Below are 19,699 nucleotides of genomic sequence, written 5' to 3'. Positions count from 1 at the left end.
TTCCTTAAGCGTAAAGGAGCAACTGTATTTAAAGAGCATATCTAAATTTATCAGCTGAATGGTTTAAACTTAAACACAACAAACCATGTGAATTGATAGTCATACACATTATTTCTCATGAATTATACTCATCATTGCATGTATGATTTATTTTTGCAGGTTAGACGTGGAAAAGCTTGTGAACCGGCCCATTCAACCTAAAACCCCTGTGGACACATACAACCCACCCAGAGTGTCAGCAGCACCTGACCTGGTAGTGGTTCGTGCACAGCCACAGGGACCATCCATGATGCTCTGTGGGGCATCCATCAGTCAAGGGTTCATACCTTTCGCACCCCCTCCTGCTGCTGACATCCAGACCAATCAAGCGTGGTGGGCAGCGTAAGAGGTACACGCCCTCCAAAGACAAGGCTTCTGAAAGTAGCCAAAAAATATTTACCTATTGCCCAGCAACTAGAAAGACTGCCACTTCAGGTTTTGAAGGTGTTGTGTTAAACAGTTTTGAACACTTCAAAACTAAAAAAGAAACTAAAGAGGAACTAAAAAAGAAAAAAAACTACAACTACATCTGCAACTACATCCCCCAAATCACAATAGCAGATTTCTGGGGTACGGTTTGGACTTGGTTCAGACCTGGATTAGACCTAGGTTAGATTTTGCCCTAATTTGGTCCTGGTTTAGACAAGGTGTGGTTCGTCAGAATTACCTGTGCACAGAGATAATGTCCTCAACATTATTTACACTTTGTGGGTTACAATGTACAATGTTTAATTTGCCATGTTATTTAAATTAACTTCCTGTTTGTTGTTGGCATCTGTACTGCGTTTGAGCTCTGTCACTATATTCTTTTTATTGACTATTTTTCTCTTAAAAATCAATTTTATACACCATTGTTTCCGTTTATATAACATGTGAATATATCCTCTATTGTATTCTACAACAAAAACAATCAGAGCGCCTCGTTATCACTAGTTTTATTTTGATCTCCTGGGTCTGCTATTAGCTTATAGCCCATTAGCATCAGCAAGCGTGGTTGCTGCTAACTGCGCTTACATTGCTAATACTCTATTCACACACATTAGCATTTCTGTACTCACTGTTACTTGCTTTAATGGCGGATGAATGTCTACCTTTGATTGCAGATCTTCCCAGATGTCCTTCACTCCGGTGCCAGGACACCATGGATCCTGGGTGCATCCACAGCGGAGGACGCGAGCCAGGCCCCGGCGCAAAACTTCTCCCCCTCCGATCTTCGAGATCTCCACCCGGAACCGATTTGCTCACCTCTGCGAGACAGGACGCAATGCTGTGATCATCGGAGACTCCATCGTCCGACATGTCCGTGCTACATTAGCCGAAGGTAAAGTGCACACTCATTGTTTTCCTGGTGCTCGTGTTCTCGATGTTTCTGCGCAGATACTCGTGATCCTGAAGGCCGACGAGAGCCCCAGAGCGGTCGTGCTTCACGCCGGGGTTAACGACACCACACTGCGGCAGACGGAGACGCTGAAGAGGGACTTCAGGAGCCTGATCGAGACGGTTTGCAGCACGACGCCCGCGGCGACGATCGTCGTGTCAGGACCACTTCCCATGTATCGACGAGGACACGAAAAGTTCAGTAGACTTGTTGCTTTAAATGAATGGTTGTTGTCATGGTGTAAAGAACAGAAACTGTTATTTGTTAATAATTGGAATCTTTTCTGGGAGCGTCCTAGGCTGTTTCGCGCTGATGGCCTGCACCCCAGCAGAGTCGAAGCGGAGCTGCTCTCTGACAACATCTCCAGGACACTTTGCTCCATGTGACTAGTAAGACAATTCTCAAATAACTATTATGATGACTTTTGTTCCACCAGCTTAAATGATAAAAGTACTTGCGCTGTACAATCAATTAAGACTGTGTCTGTTCTCCGAATAGTGAGGTCAAAATATAAATTTAATGTAGGATCTAGAAAAAATCTTATTGTGATTAAACCAGAAACATGTAAAGTAAATGAACAAAAACAATTTTTAAAGTTTGGTCTCATAAATATTAGATCACTCTTATTGTAAATGAAATGATCACAGATACTAGTTTTGATGTACTCTGCTTGACTGAAACCTGGCTAAAACCAAATGATTATTTTGGTCTAAATGGGTCCACTCCACCAAACTACTGTTATAAGCATGAGCCCCGTCAGACTGGTCGTGGCGGAGGTGTTGCAACAATATATAGTGATATTCTCAATGTTACCCAGAAAACAGGATACAGGTTTAACTCATTCGAAATACTTCTGCTTAATGTTTCTCTGTCAGACATACAAAATAAATCTAATGTATGTCTTGCTCTGGCTATTGTGTATAGACCACCAGGGCCGTATACATAATTCCTAAAAGAATTTGCAGATTTCCTCTCAGACCTTCTGGTTACAGTTGATAAGGCGCTAATCATGGGAGATTTTAATATTCACGTTGATAATACAAATGATGCATTAGGACTTGCGTTTACTGACCTAATTAACTCTTTTGGAGTCAAGCAAAATGTCACCGGGCCCACTCATCGTTTTAATCATACACTAGATTTAATTATATCACATGGAATCTTTTTACTTTTTAAATTTTTTTATTTATTTAACAGGGACAATGCACAATATATGTATTGTACCAGATTTAGCTAAAAGCTAATTCACATCTGCAGTCCCTGGGCAGGAGCCAATAGCATGCAAAATATTACAAAATATAAAAAACATCCCAAAGCCATATTAAGCAACATCAATTATTCAAATCCAAAGACAAACAATTGTCATTACAAAAATTTTACCATACACAATAAAAAACATACTAACCACATTCGGTGTCTCAATGACTACAAACCTGATTATCCTTCAACCATATTTTTACACCACCTTTAAAATGTATGAATGTACTACATTCTCTGACAGTCAGTGGTAGGGAATTCCACATCCCAGCTGCCTTCACTGAAAAGCAGTTTTGTCCAAATGTCGTGGACCGAAAATGAACACCGCAATCCCCTCTAAAGGAAGCTCTTGTAAACCTTGAGCCTGGTCTGTTTATTATTACAAACTGTTTAAGAGATTGTGGTGCTAAGTCATGAATGATCTTATATACTAAACCAACATTTGACATAAACAGAAAGTTTTCAAAAGTAAACAGTTTATGCTTTTTAACTATATTACAATGATGGGAATTAGGTTTTTTATCCATGACTTTCAATGTTTGTTTGTACAGACTCTTAAGTGGTTGCAATAATGTAAGACTTGTTTGAGACCAGGTTGTGCTACAATATGAAAAATGTGACAGTATCATGGCATGCATGAACAGTTTTGCTGCATCTATACTCATTTGATTTCTTATAAATCTGAAATGAGCCAAATTAAATTTTACCGTTTTAGAAATTTTTGCAATATGTTTCTTGAAGGTTAAACCACTATCAATAAACACACCCAGATATTTAACTTGCTGAACATCCTGTACCTTTTGTCCTTTAATACTAATCACAGGAGGAGTGCAACTACTTCCTCTAATGGAGAAATCCATACTAACCGTCTTGGAATAATTTAATGTCAAACAGGAATATGCCATCCAATCTGCGATTTTCTCCATAGCTCCTGTGAGTAGAGATGCAGCATGCTGTTTAGATTTAGCATGAACATAAATAACGTGTCGTCTGCATACATTTGAATTTTAACTTCTGGGCAAATAGATGGTAGATCATTTATATAAATACTGAATAAAAGAGGGCCTAAAACTGAGCCTTGTGGAACACCAGTAGGACAATCTAAGGATGAGGAGGATGTCCCTTTAATTCTTGTACAATGTTGTCTATTACGCAAATATGAAGCCATCCATTCAATAGCATTTGCTGAGACATTATGAGTTGATAATTTAGATAACAGCACATTATGATTGACTGTGTCAAATGCCTTTTTTAAATCTATAAAGATGGCTCCTACCACCCCTCCTTTATCTAACATGCCTTTTAACTGTTCCATAAAGTAGCAGATAGCTGTCTCTGTTGAATGTTTTGGTCTAAACCCAAACTGCATTTCGTTCAAGGAATGGTGACCCAAATTCAGATGGTTAATTAACTGGTTAGTCACAACTTTTTCAATTACCTTTGATATTATTGGAAGGATACTAACTGGTCTTTGTTTTTGAAAAACATATTAAAAGACATTGCAATTTCATTCACATCCTGTGTTAGTATATTGTTGATCTTCATCTCATAAGACTTAATACTTTTATTTTCCTTTCGAGAGAGTTTATTAATGTGTTTCCAGAGTAAGTGATTATTTCCTTTAGCCTGTTTAATTAGGTCAATAAAAAAATTTGCTTTCGCCTTCCTAAGTTCATTCACTACTTTGTTACGGCAGTCTTTAAAGAGACGCATATCAGTATTAATTCCAGATTTTAATGCCTTTTTAAGTAGATGGTCTCTTTTCTTCATCAAATTCCAAATATGTTCTGTCAACCAAGGTAGGTTTATATTTGTATGTCTGTTAGTTATTTTCTTAATAAATTTAGCCTTAAGACTTAAGACTAGCCTTAAGCTCTTCAATTCTAGTTAACCAATCCCAGTCAGAATTTTTCAATTCTGTATCAAATTTTGACAAGTCTTTCTTTGGTATCCTAAAGGAAGAATCATTCTTGTGTTGTCTAAAAATAAACCTTTTCTTACTTAACTTCCTGGCAACGAGTACTAAATTGTGATCAGAAATTCCTGTAACAAAGTTAAAAGATTTAATAATTCTCTCTGGTTTATCAGAAAATACTAGATCAATTTGGGTTTTACTTGTCTGACTTATTCTCGTAGGTCCATTTATCATCTGACTAAAACCATACTGACCAGTAATTTCTTTCAGTTTTTTTCTACTTTTCTTATCAATCCAGTTTACATTAAAATCTTTGCATTTCATTTAAAATATCCTTAAATGAGTTATAAAAAGTAACATCTGAAGTGGGTGGTCGATAAATACCAACCAATATAAATGACATTTGTGGTGATAAGGTTATGGTGATTGCCAAATATTCTATCTCTGTCTGCAGCTTTTCAGTTATCTCTATTTGTTTACATTTTATATGATCTTTTACATAAATAAGTAACCCTCCACCTTTTCTTTTCTTTCTGTCTTTTCTAAATATATTGTAACCTGGAAAAACAAAAGCCGCATGTGAGGATGTTTGCTCTAACCAGGTTTCAGAAAGACAAAGAAAGTCCAAGTTTGAGTCCGTGAGGAGTTTCTCCACTTCATCAGTCTTTGAGGCAATACTTCTTATATTTAAATGTCCCCCTAATAGGCCTCTAGGTTTTGATCGAATATCCCATATGACTTTAGCATGATTAAGTGTTTGGAAAAATGAAGTGTCATACCTCCGTCGATGCATATCTGTTTGTAATTTTGTCCCGCACGCGTTCTTCCGCAAAGATCCAAGATCATGTTGCACAAACATTTCACCAATCGCCTCATTACCTCCAGATCTAGTTCCTTGCTCAGTCCCATCAAATCCACTAACCGATGGAGTTTCCCCATTTCACATAACATCCATTGTGCCATCTTCTCCGATACCTGCCAAGTTCGACTCCATTAAAAGATCAAGAGTTGCCGGGTCAGAATAAAAACGACCAGTGCACGCCGCCGCTGTATCCATGTGCATTTCACGCTCAATATACAATTCGCTCCTGTCTTCCTCATTGTTGTTACGGGTTGGTCCAGGACACGGATGAACATCACCAGATAACAGCAGGCACAATAGAACTAATAAATCTTCTCTGTTTACTTGGCCTCCTCTCTTAATTTTACCTTTCTTCCTGGAGCTGATCAGGCTTGGGAACACAAACGTAGCAGCTACAACGTTCTTCCCATATCCAAAATGTTTTCCTCCAGTTTTGTTGTTAAGAGGAATAGGCCCGTATTTGCTCCACTCCGCGAATTCATCAGAGCGTGTTGTTCTTTTCTCCCGACAATAAAATCCCATACTGTCACTGGAACACGACCAAACTAAGGTCAATATAAAATTATAAAACAAAACAGCTACCAGCACGCCGCACCTGCCTGCAACCATGCCTCAGGTATAACAAATATAGCTTTAAATCGAACCACGAACCACTACTCTCACTAACGTTAGGTTACTCCTCCAATTCTTCTACTCCTACGACTCAATCGATCTTACTGATATAGATATCATACCTCAAAGCGATGATGTTACAGACCATTTCCTTGTATCGTGCATGCTGCGTATCACTAATATTAACTATATGTCTCAGCGTTACCGTCTGGGCAGAACTATTGTTCCAGCCACCAAAAACAGATTCGCAAATAACCTGATTCTACAGCATCTAACACTTCAGTTTCATCCATCGCACCCAAAGATAAACTGCAGTGCTTTACAAATATAGGACAGGAAGAGCTAAATAAACTTATCACTGTATCTAAACCAACAACGTTTATTAGATCCTGTACCCACTAATTTACTGAAAGAGTTGTTACCTGTAGCCAAAGAACCGCTTAGAACGGCCGTTATTAAGCCTCTTATTAAGAAACCAAAACTAGATCCTAGTGAACTGGCAAATTATAGGCCTATTTAAAATCTTCCATTTATGTCTAAAATTTTAGAAAAGGTTGTGTCTGCTCAATTGAGCACCTTCCTGCATAAAAATGATCTGTATGAAGAATTTCAGTCAGGTTTCAGGCCCCACCATAGTGCAGAAACTGCACTTGTTAAAATTACAAATGACCTGCTTCTTGCGTCAGATCAAGCCTGCATCTCATTTCTAGTTTTATTTGATCTTAGTGCTGCGTTCGACACCATAGATCATGACATACTCATAGATCGATAACAAAACTATACAGGTATTCAAGGGCAGGCTCTAAGATGGTTTAGATCCTACCTGTCCGATTGCTACCCTTTTGTTTATTTAAATGGGGAGTCATCTCATTTATCACCAGTAAAATATGGAGTGCCACTAGGATCCGTCCTAGGTCCCCTTCTATTTTCAATATATATGTTGCCCCTTGGTAATATAATTAGAAAATACAGAATTAGCTTCCACTGTTATGCTGATGATACTCAGCTATATATCTCAACGAGACCAGATGAAACCTCTAAATTATCTAAGCTAACAGAGTGTGTTAAAAATGTAAAAGATTGGATGACCAATAATTTTCTCCAATTAAATACGGATAAGACAGAGATATTAATTATTGGACCAAAAAACAGTACACAGAATCTTGTAGATTACAATTTGCAAATAAATGGATGTACTGTTCCTTCCTCTACAGTCAAAAATCTGGGTGTTATATTAGACAGCAACTTGACTTTTGAAAATCATATTTCCCATCTTACAAAAACTGCATTCTTCCATCTTAGAAACATTGCCAAGCTACGAAACATGTAATCTGTTTCTGATGCAGAAAAGCTAGTTCATGCATTCATGACCTCTAGACTGGACTACTGTAATGCACTTCTAGGTGGTTGTCCTGCTTCTTCAATAAACAAGCTACAGGTACTCAAAAATGCAACAGCTAGAATCCTTACCAGGTTAAGAAAATATGTTCATACTACCCCAATTTTACAGTCTCTGCACTAGCTACCTATTAAGTCCCGTTTCAGTTACAAATTATCATTACTTCCCTATAAGGCCCTAAATGGTTTAGCTCCTGCGTACCTAACTAACCTTCTACCACGTTACAATCCATAACGCTCCCTAAGGTCACAAAACGCTGGACTTTTGGTAGTTCCTAGGCAAAGTCCACTAAAGGAGGTAGAGCTTTCTCACATTTGGCTCCCAAACTCTTGAATAGCCTTCCTGATATTGTTCAGGGTTCAGACAAAAACGCATCTCTTTCGCCAAGCATTCGAATAATGTATCTCTTAAATTGTGAGTGTAGTTGCATCTGATCAAATGTGCATTCTTATTCTTTAGCTTGGGTTAAACTAATTAATTTTACTTTGTTGGATCAGCAGCTATGCTAATGATGTCTCTATTTGTTTCTATGTTTTGCCACAGGATTTACATCTAGGATCCTATAACTAGGTTTTACACAAGCTCCAGTCTGGATCCAGAACACCTGAGAAGATATGATGATGTTGACCCTCAGAAGACCTCAGATGATGCTAACCCTGAATCAAAAAACAGAACTAACAAATATTGCTACAAGTGTGACTGCATCATATAATAATTATTAATTATTAATAATATTAATAACGTTCATTGTCTGGCTGACTATGTCTTGTATTAATTTTTCAAAAAATCCTGTCATACGTGCACAAACTGACAGTCACCACTTATAAGCTACTACTAAATATTGTAGAAACATAATTTTCTGTAAAGTTGCTTTGTGACGATTTGTATTGTAAAAATCGCTATACAAATAAACTTGAATTGAATTAGGCTAAAATATAATAAGTCATATTTGCTACTGTCATACTTGCTACTATCTGCCTCATATTATACCAATTCACCAATTTATTATACACCATCTATAAAACACATACCTAATGACTTCCGGTTATGGCACACAACTGTTAGGTCATGTTGATTTGAGCTGACGTTAATTTTATTCAAATTAATCTGACAAAGCGACCAAAACGTACCCGCAAGCAGTGAAAATTAAAGGAAAGAACTCTGCAAGTGACCATGCCACCAAAAAACATAAAGCCATGGCAACAGCCGAAATCTCAGCCACAAACTGGCTCTGACAACGTGGACCAAGGGAGCAAGCCGATGGCTAGCGAGCAGAGCGACGCTGATGGGACCGATTCTACAAACTCAATTCTCTCCGCAATCCAGTCATTAAGGGATGATATGACTAAGCAATCCTCCAATATGCTTGAAGCTATCAATGGTTTTAAAACAGAGCTGATGTCACATTCCAAAAGAATCGGCTAGGCAGAGGACAGGATATCGCAAACAGAGGAGAATGTTGCTACACTCCAGCAGAAGGCTAAAAAAACTGGAACATATGGTCGAGACATTAACCATCAAGATTCAAGACCTGGAAGATCACGGGCGCCATTCAAATGTATTTTTTTCCGCAAAAAGCGGAAGGCTCATTGAAAAAACATTGAGAGCGGCCAGGAAATTAAAAGAGCTACGCTACGGAGATCAGAGATTTAACCTTTTCCCGGATCTGTCAGCAGAGACCCGTCAACGCCAGCGCTGCTTCGATGGAGTAAAAGCCCAGCTGAGAACCATGGACATCAGATACAGAATGCACTATCCTGCTCACTTGATAGTAACCCATGCAGACAAACGGCATATCTTAAAGACCGTCTCAGAAGCGGAGCACTTCATTTGGGGGCAAATTTGATAAATGTCCGAACTAATGTGCTGGTTCCTTTTTTGCTTCATGTTCAAAAGGACAACTTCTGACATCAATGAAGACTAAGCCTGGCTGTTATTCAATTCAATTCAATTCAAGTTTATTTGTATAGCGCTTTTTACAATACAAATCATTACAAAGCAACTTTACAGAAAATTATGTTTCTACAATATTTAGTAGTAGCTAGTAGTTTGTGCACGTTTGACAGGATTTTAGAAAAAATAAAAAATAATAATAATAATACAAGACGTAGTCAGCTAGACGATGAACTATCAATATTATTAATTAATAGTTATTATATGATGCAGTCACACATGTAGCAGTAATTGTTAGTTCTGTTTGTTGATTCAAGGTTAGGATCATCTGGGGTCCTCTGAGGGTCAGCATCATCTCTTCTCAGGTGTTCTGGATCCAGACTGGAGCTTGTGCAAATCCTAGTTACCACGGGATGTAAATCCCGTGGCAAAACATAGAAACAAAATAGAGACACCATTAGCATAGCTGCTGATCCAACAAAGTAAAATTAGTTTAACCCAAGCTAATGAATAAACATGCACATTTGATCAGATGCAACTACACTCACAATTTAAAAGATACATTATTCGTATGCTTGGCAAAAGAGATGTGTTTTTAATCTAGATTTAAACAGAGAGAGTGTCTCTGAACCCCGAACATTATCAGGAAGGCTATTCCAGAGTTTGGGAGCCAAATGTGAGAAAGCTCTACCTCCTTTAGTGGACTTTGCTATCCTAGGGACTACCAAAAGTTCAGCGTTTTGTGACCTTAGGGTGCGTGACGGGTTGTAGCGTGGTAGAAGGCTAGTTAGGTATGCAGGAGCTAAACCATTTAGGGCCTTATAGGTAAGTAATGATAATTTGTAACTGATACGGAACTTAATAGGTAGCCAGTGCAGAGACTGTAAAATTGGGGTAATATGATCATATTTTCTTGACCTCGTAAGGACTCTAGCTGCTGCATTTTGGAGTACCTGTAGCTTGTTTATTGACGAAGCAGGACAACCACCTAGAAGTGTATGGTGCTAATCCATTTAAAGATTTAAAAACAAATAATAAAATCTTAAACTGGATTCTGAAAGCAACAGGCAACCAGTGGAGGGACGACAGTACCGGAGTAATATGATCAAACCGTTTTTTCCCTGTCAACAGGCGAGCGGCTGCATTTTGTACTAATTGTAAACGGTGAATAGACGACTGATCTAAGCCATAGTATAAAGAGTTACAGTAGTCCAAGCGATTTGTAATGAGGGCATGTACAACTTTTTCTAGTTGACTTTGCGGCAGGTACAGCTTCACTTTCCCCAACAGTCTAAGCTGAAAAAAGCTTGTTTTAACTACTGAACTAATTTGTTTCTCTAACTTAAAATAACTATCAATAATGACTCCAAGATTTTTTACAGATGGGCTGTAATTAGGGAGTAATGGGCCTATAGCCCTGTTTAGACCTGAGATATCCGGCTTCCCAAAAATTATAATTTCAGTTTTTTTGTCATTTAAATGTAAAAAATTTAGTGACATCCAATCCCTTATTTCACCCAGACAGTTTCTCAGTGCTTCAATAGAATTGGTTTTAGAATTTAGAGGTAGATATATCTGGACGTCATCAGCAAAGCAGTGAAACGAAATTTTGTGTTTCCGGAAAATTGATCCCAAGGGCAGTATATACAATGAAAACAGGACTGGGCCCAAGATAGAACCTTGGGGCACCCCACTATTAATTGGAGTTTTCTTAGAGTAAAAAGGTCCGAAATGTACAGAAAAAGATCTGTCAGTCAGATAAGACTCAAACCAGTTCAAAGCTGTGCCTTTGATACCTGCACAGGACTCAAGTCTTGACAGTAAAATCTTATGATCGACCGTATCGAACGCAGCAGTCAAATCTAAAAGCACCAACACAGCAGAGCTACCAGAATCAGAAATTAAGAGGAGATCGTTAAATACTTTTAGAAGTGCGGTTTCCGTACTATGACCTGATTTAAAACCTGATTGAAATTTTTCAAATATATTATTTGATTTAAGGTGCAGTAGAAGTTGCTTATAAACTACTTTTTCTAATATTTTAGACAAAAAAGGCAGCTTAGAAACTGGCCTGTAATTAGACAAGACAGAGGGGTCTAAATTGTGTTTCTTTAGGAGGGGTTGTACAATGGCCTTTTTAAAGGTTACCTGCACAGAACCTGTTAAAAGAGACATATTTATCATATTTAAAATATAAAATCCAACAGTGTCAAATACATCTATAAAAAGCTTTGTAGGAAGGCAGTCCAATGAACAGACAGAAAGTCTTAAACATTGGACCGTCTTTAACAAATCTGAAAGCGATATTGGGATAAAATTGTCAAATATGCCTAAGCATAGCGGTGTAACACTGGGATCTGGTGCAGTACAACATGTTAATGCCCTAATACTGGACACCTTATCAGTAAAAAATTCACAGAATTGGTCACACAAATTGGTGCTAGGAATAATGCCGATGTGTTCAGGAGGGTTAATTATCCTATTTAGTACATTAAAAAGGACTTGGGGTTTATGACAGTTGTTTTGCACAAGAATCGACATGTACTGGGTCTTTGCAGCTTTAACAGCAGACTGGTATTTGGACAAGCAATTTCTTAAAATTGCTTGTGCATTACAATAGTCCAGTCTAGAGGTCATGAATGCATGAACTAGCTTTTCTGCATCAGAAACAGACAACGTTTCATAGCTTGGCAATGTTTCTAAGATGGAAGAATGCAGTTTTTGTAACATTGGAAATATGATTTTCAAAAGACAAATTGCTGTCTAATATAACACCCAGATTTCTGACTGTAGAGGAAGTAACAGTACATCCGTCTAGTTGCAGATTGTAATCTACAAGATTCTGTGTAGTGTTTTTTGGTCCAATAATTAATATCTCTGTCTTATCCGAATTTAATTGGAGAAAATTATTTGTCATCCAATCTTTTACATTTTTAACACACTCTGTTAGCTTAGATAATTGAGAAGTTTCATCTGGTCTCGTTGAGATATATAGCTGAGTATCATCAGCATAACAGTGGAAGCTAATTCTGTATTTTCTAATAATATTACCAAGGGGCAACATGTATATTGAAAATAGAAGGGGACCTAGGACGGATCCTTGTGGCACTCCATATTTTTACTGATGATAAATGAGATGACACCCCATTTAACTAAACAAAATGGTAGCGATCGGACAGGAAGGATCTAAACCATCTTAGAGCCTGCCCTTGAATACCTGTATAGTTTTGTAATCGATCTGAGTATGTCATGATCTATGGTGTCGAACGCAGCACTAAGATCAAGTAAGACTAGAAATGAGATGCAGCCTTGATCTGACGCAAGGAGCAGGTCATTTGTAATTTTAACAAGTGCAGTTTCTGTGCTATGGTGGGGCCTAAACCTGACTGAAATTCTTCATACAGATCATTTTTATGCAGGAAGGTGCTCAATTGAGCAGACACAACTTTTTCTAAAATTTTAGACATAAATGGAAGATTTGAAATAGGCCTATAATTTGCCAGTACACTAGGATCTAGTTTTGGTTTCTTAATAAGAGGCTTGATAACCGCCAGCTTGAATGGTTTTGGGACGTGACCTAAAGATAACGACGAGTTAATGATATTGAGAAGCGGTTCTTCGGCTACAGGTAACAACTCTTTCAGTAATTTAGTGGGTACAGGATCTAATAAACATGTTGTTGGTTTAGATACAGTAATAAGTTTATTTAGCTCTTCCTGTCCTATATTTGTAAAGCACTGCAGTTTATCTTTGGGTGCGATGGATGAAACTGAAGTGTTAGACGCTGTAGAATCTACATTCGCTATTGTATTTCTAATGTTATCTATTTTATCAGTGAAGAAATTCATAAAGTCATTACTATTTAACGTTGGTGGAATATTTGAATCAGGTGGCGTCTGGTAATTTGTTAACTTAGCCACTGTGCTAAATAAAAACCTTGGATTATTTTGGTTATATTCAATGAGTTTGTGTATACAGTAGGTTGACAGCCTATTACGGCACTACCGCCGCGGCATTAATTAAATTCAGTCGTGTGTTAAAATAATTCGCTTAACTACCGCCAGATGGCGCAAAGGGACGAATTTTGAACTGACTGTAAAAATAAAACGAGGGTTTGTAAACGAAGATGAAAGGACAAGTAAAACATCAATAGCATTATATTATAACTATATTATATTATATTATAACTCTCTCTCTCTCTCTCTATATATATATATATATATATATATATATAAACAAACCAGAATAAAAATATTAAATGTTCTAATCTGTGTGTGTGTTCCTATATATATATATATATATATATATATATATATATATATATAAGGATTAAAAAATATATATTTTTCATTCTGGTTTGCTCTTAGCAAAAAATAATAAATGAAATCCTTCAAGTTCCATATGCGTAACGAAATGAGAACAGTCCAGCATTAGCTCTAACAGCAAAAAATTCTTATTAACTGCTGTTGTTCTTGATTTTTCAAACTGTCTCCAATTATGCCTTAACCGTGTAAGCAAAAATTGAGTATGGTATATTTCAGCTGTTTTATGCGCTGGTGCCTCACACGCACATATTCATTGTAAACAGCGCAGTTCAGCATGAGCAGCTGGTCTACTGTGGCATATTTTTGCTCATTTTAATATTTTTCTGTCATACTGAAATCATATGCATATGAACATTTAAGAATAAAAAAATCCTCCTACCCCCTAAAAATTCTCTTCACATTCACTTGTGCGCTCTTGCGCAATACATTCCTCTCGCGTTGCTCAGTTGTGGACAACGTAAAAGTGTTTGATATAAATGTTGCTGTGCCATTTTATACATGAATTGTTAATGTAAAAAAAAAACGATTTATTCTGTTAGTTTCATGGTAACATGCAATCAAGGTCTTCTGTTATTTAGGCTATATTTACCATCACTGTGGCATTTTCATCCATTTAAACTTAAAATTCCATGAGATTCTAAATTCAGATTAATAGTATTAAAAAATGCACCTAACTTCAAAAATACAAAACTTTCGTCTGTGGATATTAAATATTAATAATATTAAATATTTCAACTACAGTGTTTTTCTTTCATTTTCCCTGACTGAAGCCATCAAATCTAACACATCAGTGAGGCAAAACTGACGTCTATTAGGGAAAATGTATGTGTGTGAATGTGTGTATCAGTCAAGAAAACAATCGAAAACTCCAGTTTTGTGAGCTAAAGTGTCACTAATAGCGCCTCTGTGGCCCTTTCTGACCGAACACAGCGGGAACCATCACCCGAATATTAGTTCCGCCCGGACTCTTTTCTCACACGGACCCAGTACTTTTCCGTCTCAGCTGTGGCTTATCATCTCATTAGTTATTGCCTTTAATAGGCGCAGACTTTCTTTGTTCATTGCGAAGTCTTATCGTTCCCTATGGTCGTAATTCTGAGCATTTATCTCTGTGTTGGATTTTCTGTGTATGACTGTGGACTGTGTACCCCGTTGACGATTACTGCTGCCTGCCATTGCGACCATTGCCTATCTATTGAACTGTGTTCCGGATTACCTACGTTGTTCCTGTTTTCTGGTGATTATTCCTGCCTGTTGACGATTCTAAATAAAGCCTTGCGGATGGATTCGAATGTCTCTGACTCCGTGTTACAGAAGACTTCGCCACCTCAGGATCCAGCGGCTTTAGATCGAGTGGTTACTGAATTGACACGACAAGCCTCCCTGTTGACTGTGCATCACCAACAGTTAGATCGGCTGACCACCATGACCGAGGAATTGGTGCGGTCTATGCGGTCGCTCCCACAGGCTGTTCCACAAGATCTCACTGCAGGCCCCACCGCGCCGCCTTCCGCGGTCTTCACCACGGGAATCCACGCACCCCGCTTGGAACTTTCCAGAGAAATATGACGGCTCCCCAGGCAAGTGCAGGGGCTTTCTTATGCAGTGTGCCATCTATGTGAACTCCGTCGAGGGCTTCGCACGGACCTGCAGGCTGAGCTCGCTTGTCGGGATGAGAGCAAGACTTTGGAGGAGTATATGGAGATGGCGATCAAACTGGACCATCTGCTCCGCTCTCGCAGGAGTCGTCAACCACGATTACCTCTCGCCTCACCCCAGTCTTCGGCTCACGCCCTGGAGGAGCCCATGCAAGTGGGATTTTCCCGCCTCTCTGATGAGGAGCGCGAGAGAAGGATGAGAAATCGTCTATGCCTCTACTGTGGTCAGTCTGGTCACTTCCGAGCTCAATGTTCCGCTCGTCCTCCTAGAACCACCAGCACTCGGGTAAGCCACAATTCCTTGTCACCCTCTCTCTTGTTGGATGTGTGCTTGATCATCCACGGCCGCCACATCAAGACTAAAGCCTTTATTGACTCAGGGGCGGCCGGTAACTATATTGACCAAGACTTTGTTAATCGCCATCGCATATCTCTTGTTCCATGTGACCCTCCTATGGCGGTGGCAGCCCTGGATGGAAGACCACTAGGTGCTGGAAAGATCTACCACATCACTGAGGCCATCACACTGATCACCAGCTCCCTGCACACAGAGACCATCCAGCTCCATGTCACTCAATCACCTCACCACGCCATTATTCTTGGCAACCCCTGGCTCACCCTCCACAATCCACAAATTTCCTGGAAGGATCAGGACATCATCCAGTGGTCCCAATCTTGTCTCCAGCGGTGTCTCAAATCCCCACAGAGGAACCATCACGTGGTCCCAGTTCCCCTACCTGAAGGTCAACCCCCCCAGGACCTTCCCGAGGTTTACTGGGATTTCCACTCGGCATTCAGCAAATCCCGGGCCACCCAGCTTCCACCTCATCGGGACACGGATTGTGCCATCGAGCTCTTACCTGGAGCCACGCTCCCCAAGGGTCGTGTATACCCCCTGTCCCAACCCGAGACTCTGAGCATGCAGCAATACATCGATGAAGAACTCGCCAAGGGGTTCATCCGACCCTCCACCTCACCTACCTCTGCGGGCTTCTTCTTCGTAAAAAAAAAAGACGGATCCTTGCGTCCCTGCATCGACTACCGAGCCCTCAACGAAGTAACCACCAAGTACCGTTATCCCCTACCCTTGGTACCCTCAGCCCTGGAACAACTCCGCACTGCCCGTATCTTTACCAAGCTCGACCTGAGATGCGCCTACAATCTCATTCGCATCCGGGCAGGTGACGAGTGGAAGACGGCCTTCTCCACGACGACTGGCCACTATGAATATCTGGTCATGCCCTTCGGTCTGTCCAACAGTCCCTCCGTCTTTCAGGCCCTTATCAACGATATTTTCCGAGATATGCTCAACAAGTGCGTCATAGTCTACATTGATGACATACTGATCTACTCCGACACCCTGTCTGAACACGTTCAACACGTACGAGCTGTGCTCCAAAGATTAATCCAGAATCAGCTGTACGCCAAACTCTCTAAGTGTGCCTTCCACCTCTACACCGTCTCCTTCTTAGGATACATCATCTCTGCTGAGGGAGTCACGATGGATGACAGCAAGGTTTCCGCCGTGCTACACTGGCCTCGTCCCCAAACCGTCAAGGACCTCCAACGTTTCCTGGGGTTTGCCAACTTCTATCGAAGATTCATCCAGGGTTTCAGTCAAGTAGCTCTCCTCTAACTTCTCTCACTCGCAGTGGAGGTGGATCCAATAAGCTGGCATGGTCTACGCTCTGCGAGAAACGTTCCAAGATCTGAAGACTCGTTTCACCTCGGCTCCCATCTTGAAACACCCAAACCCCTGACGTCAGTTCACTGTGGAGGTGGACGCCTCCAGCACAGGTATCGGAGCAATACTGTCACAACGCCAGGGAACCCCAGAGAAATTGTACCCGTGTGCCTACTACTCTCGCAAACTCAATCCCGCGGAACGTAATTATGACGTCAGGGACAGAGAACTGTTGGCCATGAAAGCGGCCCTGGAGGAATGGAGACACTGGTTGGAGGGCTCAACCATGCCCTTTCTCATTCTAACCGACCACAAAAACTTGGAGTACTTGAGAACCGCCAGACGTCTCAATGCCCGCCAGGCCAGATGGTCGTTATTCTTCTCCAGGTTTCTCTTCACTATAACCTATCGGCCCGGGTCCAAGAACGGTAAGGCGGACGCACTCTCCCGCCAATACGACTTGTCCCAATCAGACACCTCTCCGGCTACCATCATTCCCATCTCCCAGATCGTCTCCCCCGTGCAATGGGACATCATGGCCGAGATCACTGAGGCCCTAGAAACATACCCTGCTCCTCCGGAATGCCCTCCTGGACTGACCTACGTCCCCGCTCCCCTACGGCATCGCGTACTGACACTGATCCACGAGAATCCCAGCGCCGGCCACCCCGGCGTCCAGGCGACCAGCGAACTCGTTCTCAATAAGTTCTGGTGGCCTTCCATGACTCAACAGATTCTAACCTTCGTCAAGGAATGTGTCACATGCAACCAAACCAAATCCCTACGCCAGCGCCCTGCCGGTCTGCTCCAGCCTCTCCCTATCCCAGAAAGACCATGGTCCCACCTGGCCGTCGACTTCATGACCGACTTGCCTCCTTCTCACCACAAATCCGTGATCCTCACCATCATTGACCGGTTCTCAAACTCATTCCGCCTCATTCCGCTTTCCAAGCTTCCCACTGCATGGGAGACGGCTCAAGCCTTGCTCAACCAGGTCTTTAGATTTTATGGTTTGCCCGAAGACATAATCTCGGATCGGGGACCCCAATTCACGTCCCGTGTGTGGAGGTCCCTCTGGTCTCAGTTAAATGTCAACGTCAGCCTCACGTCAGGGTACCACCCGCAATCCAATGGACAAGTGGAGAGGCTGAATCAGGAACTCTCCCGCTTCCTACGAGCCTACTGTCACCTCCATCAGGAGGACTGGAGCGAATACCTCATGTTGGCCGAATACGCCCAGAATTCCCTAAGGAAGCCCTCCACCCAATTTACCCCATTCCAATGTGTGTTAGGCTTCCAACCTCCACTATTCCCGTGGTCCGGGGAGCCTACTAACCTCCCCGCAGTGGACACCTGGCTACAGAGGAGCGAAGCTACCTGGGATATAGCACACACCAACCTACGACAGGCAATCCAACGAGTTACCCGCCAAGCCAATCGCCTCTGGAGAGCCGCTCCTCCATACCTAGTCGGACAGTGGGTCTGGCTCTCCACCCGGGACCTGAGACTCTGACTCCCCTGCAGAAAGCTTAGCCCAAGGTACGTGGGTCCGTTCTAAATCCTCAGACAAATCACTCCTGTGTCTTTCCGTTTAGATCTTCCATCTCATTACCGCATCTCACCCACTTTTCATGTTTCCCTGCTCAAGCCCACTGTGGAACCGAGAGGAGAGGGGGACCAGGACGAGGCCGCTCCGGCAGAGACTCCTCCCCTAATGGACGCAGAGGAGAACATTTATCAGAACAACCAGATCTTGGACTCTCGGCGCCGAGGCGGGGTTCTCCAGTATCTCGTGGACTGGGAGGGATACGGCCCCGAGGAGCGGTCTTGGGTCAATTCTAAGACATGCTCGACCCCCAACTTACTGCTACATTCCACCGGGAACACTCGGAGAAACCCGCTCCTCGTCCTCGTGGTAGACCTCAGCGCCGAGGAGGAGCTCACGTCGGGAGCCGTTCGCAGGGGAGGGGCTCTGTCACTAATAGCGCCTCTGTGGCCCTTTCTGACCGAACACAGCGGGAACCATCACCCGAATATTAGTTCCGCCCGGACTCTTTTCTCACACGGACCCAGTACTTTTCCGTCTCAGCTGTGGCTTATCAGCTCATTAGTTATTGCCTTTAATAGGCGCAGACTTTCTTTGTTCATTGCGAAGTCTTATCGTTCCCTATGGTCGTAATTCTGAGCATTTATCTCTGTGTTGGATTTTCTGTGTAAGACTCTGGACTGTGTACCCCGTTGACGATTACTGCTGCCTGCCATTGCGACCATTGCCTATCTATTGAACTGTGTTCCGGATTACCTACGTTGTTCCTGTTTTCTGGTGATTATTCCTGCCTGTTGACGATTCTAAATAAAGCCTTGCGGATGGATTCGAATGTCTCTGACTCCGTGTTACATAAAGAAAATGTGTGCATATGTTTAGTTTTATTCTGTACACTATCTATTAGCCTATAAAACAGAATTTATACTTAGCTGTTGCATTGTGTAGGCTACCCTTTTCACCTTTTTGCAGAATGAAAAAATTAAAAACTCTGAAAACATGCTTGCACGTTTTTATTTTAGTGTAATTTCATAGATTAAAAAAAAATGTTTACATGCATCTTAAGGATCCCTAATTGTGAATGTGAGGGGGGCAGCACTATCGTGCTCTGCCTAGAGCGGCATTTGAGCTTGC

Source organism: Carassius carassius, chromosome 25 (genome assembly GCF_963082965.1).
Source record: "Carassius carassius chromosome 25, fCarCar2.1, whole genome shotgun sequence".
In the NCBI taxonomy this organism is placed as follows: domain Eukaryota; kingdom Metazoa; phylum Chordata; class Actinopteri; order Cypriniformes; family Cyprinidae; genus Carassius; species Carassius carassius.
This window is presented reverse-complemented; position numbering follows the sequence as displayed.